This window comes from Oryctolagus cuniculus, chromosome 15, assembly GCF_964237555.1.
Source record: "Oryctolagus cuniculus chromosome 15, mOryCun1.1, whole genome shotgun sequence".
Classification (NCBI taxonomy): domain Eukaryota; kingdom Metazoa; phylum Chordata; class Mammalia; order Lagomorpha; family Leporidae; genus Oryctolagus; species Oryctolagus cuniculus.
The window spans coordinates 25,926,123-25,937,751 of NC_091446.1; the positions used below are offsets into that span (position 1 = coordinate 25,926,123).

General features: G+C 45.7%; 1 non-coding gene across 1 annotated transcript; it reads left to right on the plus strand.

Moving 5' to 3' along the window:
- Positions 1–11,239: 11,239 nt before the first annotated feature.
- LOC127484324 (U6 spliceosomal RNA) lies at positions 11,240–11,346 on the plus strand. The gene has a single exon (XR_007911192.1). It is a non-coding gene; the product is annotated as a U6 spliceosomal RNA (small nuclear RNA).
- The last annotated feature ends 283 nt before the right edge of the window (positions 11,347–11,629 follow it).

Genomic DNA, 11,629 nt, shown 5'->3' on the forward strand with positions numbered 1-11,629 from the left:
AGCCAATCCCAAAGGGACAAATACCACTGTTCTCCTTGATAGGTGACAACTAACTGAGCACCAAAAAGGAAACCTGTTAAAGTGAAATGAACACTATGAGAAACGGTGACTTGATCAGCCCTCACCCTGACTGTTGATGAGCAGCTTAATATGTTATCCCTCTTAGTATTTTTTTTGTGTGTTCTACTTAATACTTTTGGTTGAATACTGTAATCAATACACAGTTATTCTTAAGTACTGAAACTTAACTGAAAAGTGAAGGCTGTTAAATATAAGAGTGGGAATAAGAGAGGGAAGAGATGTGCAATTCGGGATATGCTCAAGCTGACTTACCTCAAACGGTAGAGTTAGAAACATACCAGGGGATTCAAATTCAATCCCATCGAGGTGGCATGTACCAATGCCATCTCACTAGTCCCAGTGATCAATTTCTGTTCACAATTGATCATAATGATAGGACTAAGAAGCAAAGGGATCACATAAACAAGAATAGTGTCTGCAAATACTAGCTGATAGAATCAAAAAGGGAGAGAATGATCCAACACGGGAAGTGAGATACTCAGCAGACCCATAGAATGGCAAATGTCCTAACAGCACTCTGGCCTCATAATCAGCCCTTAAGGCATGCGGATCCGGCTGAAATGCCCATGAGAGTATTTCAGGCATGGAAAGCCAAGACACTCTGGGGGAAAAAAAAACCTAAATGAAAGATCTCCACAAGTGAGATCCCAGTGGAAAGAATGGGTCATCAAAGAAGGAGGTACCTTTCTCTGAAGGGAGGAGAGAACTTCCACTTTGACCATGGCCTTGTCTAAATATGATCAGAGTCAGTGAACTCAGGGGGCTTCCATAGCCTTGGCAGCTCATGACAAGAGCCTAGGGTGATTACTGAGGCCATAAACAAGAGTGTCAATTTGTTAAGTCAACAACAGGAGTCACTGTGCACTTACTCCTCATGTAGGATCTTTGTCCTTAGTGTGCTGTACATTGAGATTTAATGCTATAACTAGTACTCAAACAGTATTTTTCACTTTATGTTTCTGTGTGGGAGCAAACTGTTGAAATCTTGACTTAATGTATGCTAAACTGATCTTCTGTATATAAAGAGAATAGAAAATTAATCTTGATGTGAATGGAAGGGGAGAGGGAGTGGATAAGGGGAGGGTTGTGGGTTGGAGGGACGTTATGGGGGGGAAGCCATTGTAATCCATATTCTGTACTTTGGAAATTTATATTAATATTCTGTCTTTGCTACTTGCAAATAAAGATGTCAAAAAAAACAAATACATAAATCTTTTAAAAAAAAAAAAAAGAATGGCTGTGGCGTAGCAGGTAAAGCCACTGTCATCAGTGCAGTACCAGCACCCCATATGGGTGTCAGTTCAAGTCCCAAATGCTCCACTTAGATCCAGCTCTCTGCTATGGCTTGGGAAAGCAGTAGAAGTTGGCCCAAGTCCTTGGGCCCCTGCACCCATATGGGAGATCCAGAAGAGGCTCCTGTTTCCTGCCTTCAGATCACCCCAGCTCTGGCCATTGCAGCCAACTGGGGAGTGAACCAGCAGATGGAAGACCTCTCTCTCTCTTTCTCTTTCTCTCTCTCTCTCTCCCTCTCTCTCTCTCTGCCTCTCCTTCTTTCTCTGTGTAACTCTGACTTTCAAATAAATCTTAAAAAAAAAAAAAAAAAGAAAAAGAATGGATGTGTTGGGGCATGTGTTTGGCCCAGGAGTAAGACACCACATCCCATTTCAGAGTTCATCCCACCTTTTAGGACAGTGCTTTGCGCTGTATAAGGCTGTACTGAGGCCTAATCTAAGATCTGGTCTCATGTCCTGGTGAGCACTGTGCCTGGATGCAACATGCTGTCACCTTTCACTGCCATGTATATTAGAAGCCCACAGAAGACTCAATAGATTACTTATTTCTATGAGTCTTTGTGCGCTTTTGTGTAAACAATAGCAAAAAGAATATGCCTCAAGTGCTGGGCCGTGGGTTTCAGCAGGAAGAGGCCACCTATGTTGACTGTCACACCCTCTCCATTTAATTTCAGTAAAATTCTTCATCCCACCAATACCAAAATCGCCCCCAGGGATGCCAGAAAGCTGTGGTAGAGACTGACAGGCAGCCTGTGAAGACAGTTGTCTTAGGAATGGCAGGTGTTTTCATCAGGCACAAGAAAAAAAAAAATCACAAGAATCCTCTAAGCCTCTTTTTGGAACAAGTGTTGAAATAAGTCATTTCTCCGGAAAGTGCTCTTTTCATGGATTGAAGTACACTTCAAAACCACCAGACCTCAGTAAGGTTTTACCAAGCCCCTCACAATGGTGAAACCTTCCTTACGGCCTTCCCTGTGGGCTAGAACGTACTTCTCATAAACAAAACCAAGGAGTGTCGGCCTCTCGCCTCTACCTGCAAACGTCTTGGGGGTTATGACTATGACATGTCGTCAAGAGATCAGAGCATCAAGCTTCAAATAAGCTGACAGCAAAACCCCCAGAAAGAAACTGCAGAAAGCTACAAGACTGAAAACCCCAGGGCCCAAAGAACAAGCAGCAGCTTGTCCCTTCGCCCACCTGAGGCCAAGTGGGAAACCATTCCTCGCGGAGAAACAAATGAACCGCAAGCCAGATCCACATGTCAGCTCCTCCTCTCAAGAGCCATGAGGTTAGGGGCACAAGGGCTGACCACATTTTGTTTTTGCCAGTCCTTACACACAGCCATACTCTGTAGTGGAACACAGCTCAGCTGCTGCTAAGATCTGCAGGAATGGCTGAAAAGATGGAAACGCCCTGGGAAGTCCTCCCTCTCATCACACGCACAAAACATGGAGGCTAACTCACATCAGATGCAGTTAGAAAACACTGGGAGGAAAGTGGAATGATGCAGAAAAAAAACCTTCTAGTTCTTATTTGGAGGATTCTTGCCTCGTACCGACTTGGAAAACCAACCTAAAATATCTTCTTGGACACCTTCCTCTTCTCCTCCCTCTTTCTCCTTGTCTTCTTTGTGGCCTCTGTGATTTCCTTCTTCACTTGGCTGTTTTTCTCTCACACTGCTTTCCTGTTCTTTCTTTCCTCACGTCTCTCTTCAGGCCACTTTCAGTGAATACTTACAGTGAGCCCAGTACAAGCCAGACTTGGCAGAATCAGAGCTGAACTCAGTGCCAGATACCCGGCCAAGCGGAGGGAGGGAAGCTGCAGGTCTGGTTTTCGACATGTTGAGTGCAAAGGGCCAGCAGGGCACCCACCAAGGCAGACAGCAGTAGTAGGGGATGCTCATGGGGAGCCTGAGTGAGAGAAGGTTTTATGGAACACTATGTGTTCACTGTTTTGAATCACAATACAATGAAAAAGTAAAACCCTGTCTATTTCTCAAAAGGCTTTAAGAAAACAGACAAGAACAGTAAAGTGTTCGATGTGGGGGGACAGGCATGTACACCAGTGGTCACATCTACCCAGGTGCGAGAAAAGGGGAAGTCAGCAGACCAGCCAGGAGGGTCTCTGTAGATGTCGAATTTGGGAGGTTGGGATACTTGCAGCTCTGTTGATGCCAAATTGTCCCAACCAGTCTCACCCACGGCACATTAGCTTTTAGGGTGTGTGTCCCCACCATGCCCCAACTTGATATCCATCTCCTAATAGCAAAACTGACTCCATCTCTATCCATCCTGGGATGGGAAAGCCATAGCTATCTGTAAGCCTCATTCCCATGAGACTTAAACCCATGCTGATTTTGCAAAAGAGTCTGAGTTTCTGCCCATGCATGCAGGCTCAGAACTAGCCCCAGGGTGTGCTGGGAGGAGTGCACACTTTTTCACAAAGTTGGCAATCTGGTGAGCAACAAGAATTTCCTGGCAGTACAAATAGATCATTGCTATGGAGCTTTTCTTTCGTGTGAGATTTGATTAAATTCACTTATGCAATCCCTCTTTGACCACTAAATTATCAGATCTTGCAGCTAACGGAAATTCCCTCCCCAACTCCATGTGTTTGAGCATCAAAGAAAGCTCTCCGGTCTTTCATCAGCCACCCATCTGAGTCTATCCCCTGGCCTTAAAATGCCTCCCAAGCTGATTCGGGGCATGAGGTTTATAGAAACAACTTCATTCTCCAGGTTTGTTCTCAGATGCCTAACTTCACCAGGACAACCGGAAAATGGAAACCTGAAGGGAACAAGCTTGCTGAGCTTTATCTCTGGAAAAGAGCACCTGTCCTGGCACCTCTTTGGTGCTTTTTCTGTGGCAAGAACATTGCTGTGTGCACACAAGTTGTCACTGAGAACATGGGCAGCCTGGAGCAAGGTGTGCGGCTCCACGGGCATCTGCTTGGGTCTTTGTCCTCAGTGCTGTCTGGGTTCCTGTGGGGAGCAATTGAGACTAGACTAAGTTACTGGAATTAAGACTTATTCTATGCATCTGATCTCCCACAATATGGCGCTGAGAGAGAGAGAGACCAAACAACTTCTACACAGCTGCCTCCAGTTCAACCAATAAGCTGCAGGAGCTGATCCTGCTCCTGATTGGAGGAGAGCAGTGTGCTCGGCGTGTGGGTAGCAGAGTTGGGATTGGTGGAAGAGGACTATAAAGGAGGAGAGAGACAACATGCACCAGGAACATCTGGGGAACACCTGAGGAACATCTGAGCAGCCCCCGAGAGAGCCGGCCAGGGGTGTGCCGCTCCTCCGCGGAAGCGGGGAAAGCTGGGGGGGGTGCCGCCCCTCCACAGAGGTGGAGGGGCCGGCAGCTAACCAGGGACGGCGTCGTTCCTCCGCGAGTGGGGGAACAGCAGCAAACCCGGGAAGGGCCGAGCAGACAAAAGAACAGCGCAGGGTCTGGTGTCGTTCCTCCACGAATGGGGGAGCGACAAGTTCCTTCCAGGTTTTCAGCTCAGGTTGCTCACTTGCTCCCAAATTACCTATTCAAATGTTATCACTTAAATGATAGCCACGGTGTCATTAATCAGTTCTTGAAGTTTATTTGGGGTACACTTGCAGGTTACATGAGATTAGTATAAATGCTTACATTGAACTTAATGTTGCTTCGTGTTTTCTCCAGAGAAGGGGAAGAATTGCTTATAGACTCTGATGGTTTTCAGCCATTTAAAACTTTCAGTATTCTAGTTGCAGACAAAAGATGTGGAGGATTGGAGATAATCAGAAATAATATCATTTTCTTTTAAATTTTAATGCCTGATTTCGGGTACTCTTCCTGCAGTGGCTGGTTCATCTAACATAGATGAAATGAATATGATAAATATAAAGGCTGTGGCAAAAATGTTATCTTATAAAATATGCTTGATTTTATGACACCCTATCTGTTGCCCTTTTAAGTATCTGATAAGTTCAAGGAATTTGATTGTACAGTCATCAGCTTTTTATTGTTGCACACGTAAGAGCAATGTTCATTTCTGCTTTCTTTTTTTTTATTTTATTTTTTTTTTATTTTTTGACAGGCAGAGTGGACAGTGAGAGAGAGAGAAACAGAGAGAAAGGTCTTCCTTTGCCGTTGGTTCACCCTCCAATGGCCGCCGCGGCCGGCGCGCTGCGGTCGGCGCACCGCGCTGATCCGATGGCAGGAGCCAGGAGCCAGGTGCTTTTCCTGGTCTCCCATGGGGTGCAGGGCCCAAGCACTTGGGCCATCCAGTGCACTCCCGGGCCACAGCAGAGAGCTGGCCTGGAAGAGGGGCAACCGGGACAGAATCCGGCGCCCCAACCGGGACTAGAACCTGGTGTGCCAGCGCCGCTAGGCGGAGGATTAGCCTGGTGAGCCACGGCGCCGGCCCATTTCTGCTTTCTATCTTCCACACATAGGAGGAACTCATTTCTTTCTTAAATAAACAGTGTGAGCAGTGTGGGAGTTGCAGGAAACCAAGAAACTTAGACAATCGATGGATTCTTCCATGGTTCCTTTATGCTCTTCCCACTGTGGTATTCGAAAGCGTTCCAATTTAGAGAGGTTTGTTCTTTGCTGGCCTAGTTGTTCTGGAGCACCTACCTTTTTTTAAAAAAATATTTATTTCTTTATTTGACATTCAGAGTTACAGAAAGAGAGGGAGAAACATATAAAGAGATTTTCCATCTGCTCATTCATTCTCCAGATGACTGCAATAGCCAGGGTTGGACCAGGCCGAAGCCAGGAGCCAGGAGCTTCTTCTATGTCTCCCACCTGGGTGGCAGGGTTCCAAGCACTTGGGCCATCCTTTGCTGCTTTTTCCAGGCCATCAGCAGAGAGCTGGATTAGAAGTGGAGCAGCCGGGGCACAAAGTGGTGTCCATTATGAGATGCCGGCCTCAAGGGGGGTGGCTATACCCCCTACCCTACAACTATTTTTTTATTAAAAACAGACTCATGGATTGTTTCAAAAAGAAAAGGTGCCTGACTCCCCTTATTACCACTCTTGTGGCAGGAATTATTGGCATAATCTCTATGATCCCCTTTGAGACCATGCCTACAGGTAGATCTCTGTTTTGTTCAGTACCAACGCTACATAGTGAGGAAACACTGTGTTTATTTGTTAAGATTTATCCTTTAGGAATAAAGTGTGTACCTAAGAACCATGAATTTTATTTGTTCCCCACAGAATATAGATCATGAGTAGTGTCATGGGTGCCAGTGCACATTGGTCTCATAGAGAGGAATTGACTGAGAATTCCCAGAGAAGTTAAGAGCAAGGTGGGCAGTGGGTGTGGAGTTGTTACAAAATGCCTGTGCACAAGCATTGCTGTTGTCTGAGGGCACGTTACACAACACAGTGGCCACGCTGCTTCCTTCTGTCTCCAAAGTGTTTGTTCTCATCCATTGCCTTGTTGGCAGAGAATGCAGGGAGAAATGTAATCCATTTCTTGGCCAATAACACATGAAGAAAAGTTTGTGAAGGATCCTTTAGGGAAGGTGTGCTGCTTCTGAAGAGACAGAAAAGAGAAAGGCTTTTCGTTGTCTGGATGCAGCAAGGGTGTCCCCTCACGAGGACATCTGCACTCCTCAGTGACGGCCCTAAGACTCTGATATGCAGCCGCAGAGCCACCCTGCACCTGGATCCCTTGCACAGGGGACAACTTCCTGATCATTCAAGCCAGGCTGGAAACATCCTCACTGCCATATGAGGATCAGAGTATTCTCTAAATACATGGGGTGCTGTTGGGAGTAACAAATACAAACTCAACTTCAACTTGACCAGAATCAAAGCGGCACTGCCCAATTTTTCCATCAGGTAGCTGGAAATCTAAGGAAAAAAAAAAGCATACTTCTCCCTAGGGAGATGGAACATGAGTGCTGGTCACCCATGGCAGAGCATAGGGGAGAGAAACTCCAGTCGCCAGCCAGATGAGGGAGAAGTATGGATGTCATCTGGGTTCCTGGCAATAAGGCAGCCCCTGGTAAAAATCTCCAGTGATGAGCAAACCCCTGTGGTGGGCCAGCCCCCAGGCAGCAGCAGTCAGCCTCAAATATACACCTCAGGTTAGAACCGGGGCGGCCCACTCTCCTGCTGCCTGCTGGCAGTGTGTCTTAATAAATCTAACTGCTCTCTCTTCTCTGTGTTCTACTGCTGGGGAATTCTCTCACTACTATGACACTGGCCTCAGTGGTTACTCCCTGTGACATTTTGGTGGCCAGGACAGGGACATCTCTGATCTCAGGAGCCACGTCTTTGGTCTCTTGATCACTCTCACACCTTTCTTCTCCATCTCTGGTCCTCAGAGGACAGTTTGCCAGTGCAGGGGCAGCTGAAGGTTCCTGGCCAGGCAGAGTACTGAGCCAAGCTCTATCATAATACAGAAAATCTCTTCACTTAAACCAAGAATGGGGATTTTCTTTTTCTTTTTTAATAAATGACTTTTTAAATTTTATTTGAAAGGCAGAGATACAGAGTATGTGTGGTGGTAGGGGAGATAGAGAGAGAGATGTGTTCCATCTGCTGGTTCACTCCCCAAATGGTCTTAACAGCCGCAGCTGAGCCAATCCAAAGCCAGGAGCGAGGAGCTTCTTCCAGGTCTCCCACGGGTGCTGAGGCCCAAGCACTTGGGCCATCTTCCACTGCTTTCTCAGGTACATTAGCAGGGAGCTGGATCAGAAGTGGAGCAGCCAGAACTTGAACCGGTGCCCATATGGATGCTGGCTGGCCCCAGCGATTTTTCTTACCAAAAATGTTATAGCCTCTTCTCCAATATGGAGCACCCCACTTCACCCCTTTAGCAGCAGGTAATTGACAGAATGATTGCCAGCCCTACCCCTTCAGGAGTGAAGAGTAAGAAGGAATAGGAGAACTGAAACTGAGCCCTCAACAGAGACTAAGCGCAGGTGCCAGATGCCAGCAAGCCCAGATTCCAGCCTCTCTCCCTTGGCTTTACACGTCCTTGCCCTGCCTTTTGACAGCACTGCCATGAACTCGCTGCACTGAGGGAGTGCTACGGCTGGCCCCACGAGGTTCTAGTCACTGGCTCACAGGGTCTCTCTTCAGGGGAATTCCAGGTCTGGGGCCGAACATGTAGGCACCCGCCCACAAAACTGAGGGAAGTCCACCTGGCCATCATCAACGGCTCTAAAGAGCATGATATCCCTGACCACTCACAGGAAGGCTTCAACTGAAATTGAATGAAGAATGGATATGTAAGCTTTTATTCTGACACATCAAAGCAAGCCAGTGCAGCATAAATGGAGTGAACCGAAATAATGGTTCAAAAATGTTGCTAATCCAATGCCTGTTGGTTCACATAACTTAAGCAGATCTTTAATAGATAAGTTTCTTTTTTCTTATTTTTTTAATATTCTTTTTTTTAGACAGTGAGAGAGAGACAGAGAGAAAGGTCTTCCTTTTTCCATTAGTTCACCCCCAAAGTGGCCGCTGCTGTGTTGCTGCGTCGATCCGAAGCCAGGAGCCAGGAGCCTCCAATAGATAAGTTTCTTTAGAAAGGAGGGCAGGTAAAGATATTTTCAGAATTGTTAGCATACATTTGTGCCTGGGTTTGCTGGCCAAGAAAACACATAACTCAGAATAACGTACACTATTCATTGTGTCCTGTCTATATGTTCTCTTTCTAAAAATGTTTCTTCTTGATTTAGAGATTTTAAAAGGATTGTTTCAAAATGTGAACTAAAGGAACCAGTAGATCCAAGAGAAGCAGTAGGAAGCTATTAGCATGAGAATGTATTCTTGGTAAGGGAGGTTAAGGAAAGGGAATTGTTGGATAAGGAAAGGCATTGTACATGAAATGTTTGTCCTAGAACAGAAATGACTGAACTACTCTAGACTGGAAAGGAAACAGAGAGCACAAATAACTGAGGAAATCTAATGTTATATAGAAGGTTGGTGGAAGTTGATGCTGGTGAGATGAGCTTGAGATTAGAAGAACATTAGCCATCCTGGGCTTGGGTTCTCAACCCCCAGTGGAGAACCTGGCTGCAACTTTCTCTCTTGGCCCTAGTGGTTCTTGCAATATCTCTCCTCCTTGCCCTAACTCGTTGGCCTCCTCTTTTGAACAAATGAATTTGGTAGAGCTCATCCAAAATACAACTCTATTTCTAAATGGTAATGCAACTCCTCCAACATCAAATTCCTCCAGAGGAGGCCACCTTACTCCCCTGGATAACACGACAGATCACCCTCTCTTCCCCAAGGCTCTGCCACCTGCTGCATCCCTACAGCCAGGACCCCAGGGCCCCCTAAACACCTGACAGATCCATAATCCTAAGGCCTGTGCAAAGCCCCTGTCCAAGCATGAAGCAGTCACAGAAGATGAGGCCTTCATCCGCATGTTGAAGATTTGTCACTGTCAATCTCTCAGAAGGAATATGGAGGTGACCCTTCCAATAAGGAAGCCCCAAGTAAAAATCCCCAGCAATAAAGAAATCGCTGGTGATAGAAAAGCCCCTAGCCAGTGCAGCCTGCCTCGCAGATACCTCCCAGACCAAACTCCATGAGGCAGCGGTAGCCAGTTTCCAGTGGGCCTGCTCACCTGCTGCTATCACAGAAGTGGGCCCAGCCCCGACCTGATCTGCTTGCACACTGCTCCCTTGCAATGTATTTTAATAAATCTAACTCTGATCACTCCTTTTTAAAAAAAGATTTATCTATTTATTTATTTGAAAGAGTTACACAGAAGAGAGGAGAAGAGGCAGAGAGAGAGAGAGAGAGAGATACAGAGAGAGAGAGAGAGAGATCGATCCTCCATCCAATGGTTCACACCCAATTGGCTGCAACAGCTGGAGCTCTGCTGATCTGAAGCCAGGAGCCAGGAGCTTCCTCCAAGTATCCCACATGGGTGCAGGGGCCCAAGGACTTGGGCCATCTTCTGCTGCTTTCCCAGGCCATAGCAGAGAGCTGGATCGGAAGTGGAGCAGCTGGGACTTGAACTGGTGCCCAAATGGGATGCCAGCACTGCAGGTGGCGGCTTTACCCGATGTGCCACAGCGCTAGCCCCTCTGATAACTCCTTTCCGTATTCTACTGTTGACAAATTCTTCTCACTGCCTCCAACATTGGCCTCTACTGGTCACTTCCTGCAACAAGAAGGGATTTGGGTACATATGAATTTCTAAAGTCCTCCTTTACACATATATGAAATATTCATGAAGGAAGACTTTTGGGGAGTGTAAATAAACCTTAAGAATTTAAAGGAGGGGGCTGGTACCGTGGCTCACTTGGTTAATCCTCCACCTGCGGCACCAGCATCCCATATGGGCGCCGGGTTCTAGTCCCGGTTGCTCCTCTTCTAGTCCAGCTCTCTGCTGTGGCCCAGGAGTGCAGTTTAGGATGGCCCAAGTGCTTGGGCCCTGCACCCACATGGGAGACCAGGAGAAGCACCTGGCTCCTGGCTTCACATCGGTGCAGCGTGCCAGCCGTAGCAGTCATTTGGGGGGGTGAACCAACGAAAGGAAGACCTTTCTCTCTGTCTCTCTCTCTAATTCTACTTGTCAAATAAAAAAGAATAAATAAAAATAATTGAAAGTAGTTAAAATCAAATTAAGGTCCCTGACCACCATATAATTAAACTCAAAATGAATAAAGCATCCACATGTCAAAGCGGAAGTCACAAGAGAAGTTATAAGATATTTTGAATCAAATAAAAATGCAAACACAGTGCTCAGGGAGAAATTTATAGCAGTAAATGTTGTATTAGAAAACCATAAAGTTCTCAAATCAGTTGTCTAGATTTCCAATAAAGCAGGGCTAGAAGCAAATTTTCTGAGGAAACAATAAAAAGATAACACCAGAAATCAATGAAATGGAGACATAAAAACAACAGAGAGTACCAGCTTAGGTGGCATAGATACCTCAATTGGAACAAAGTAGAAAAGATTAACATGGCCCCTGCACAAAGACAGCACACAAGTTCATGAATCACTCCATATTTTTAATGTATTGCATATCCCCAAGTAACTAGAAGAGAGGATTTAACATGCTAACCATAAAGAAATGATAAAAGTTTGAGGTGACAGATACGCTGATTTCCCTGATTCAATCAGTGGCCTATATATATATATATATATATATATATATATATATATATACACACACACATACATACAGACATGTGTATGTGAAACATAACATTATATTTCACCCTGTAACTGCATGCCATTATCACGTGCCAATCAAAAAAAATAAAAACAATATAAAACATCAATAACAGTAGTAA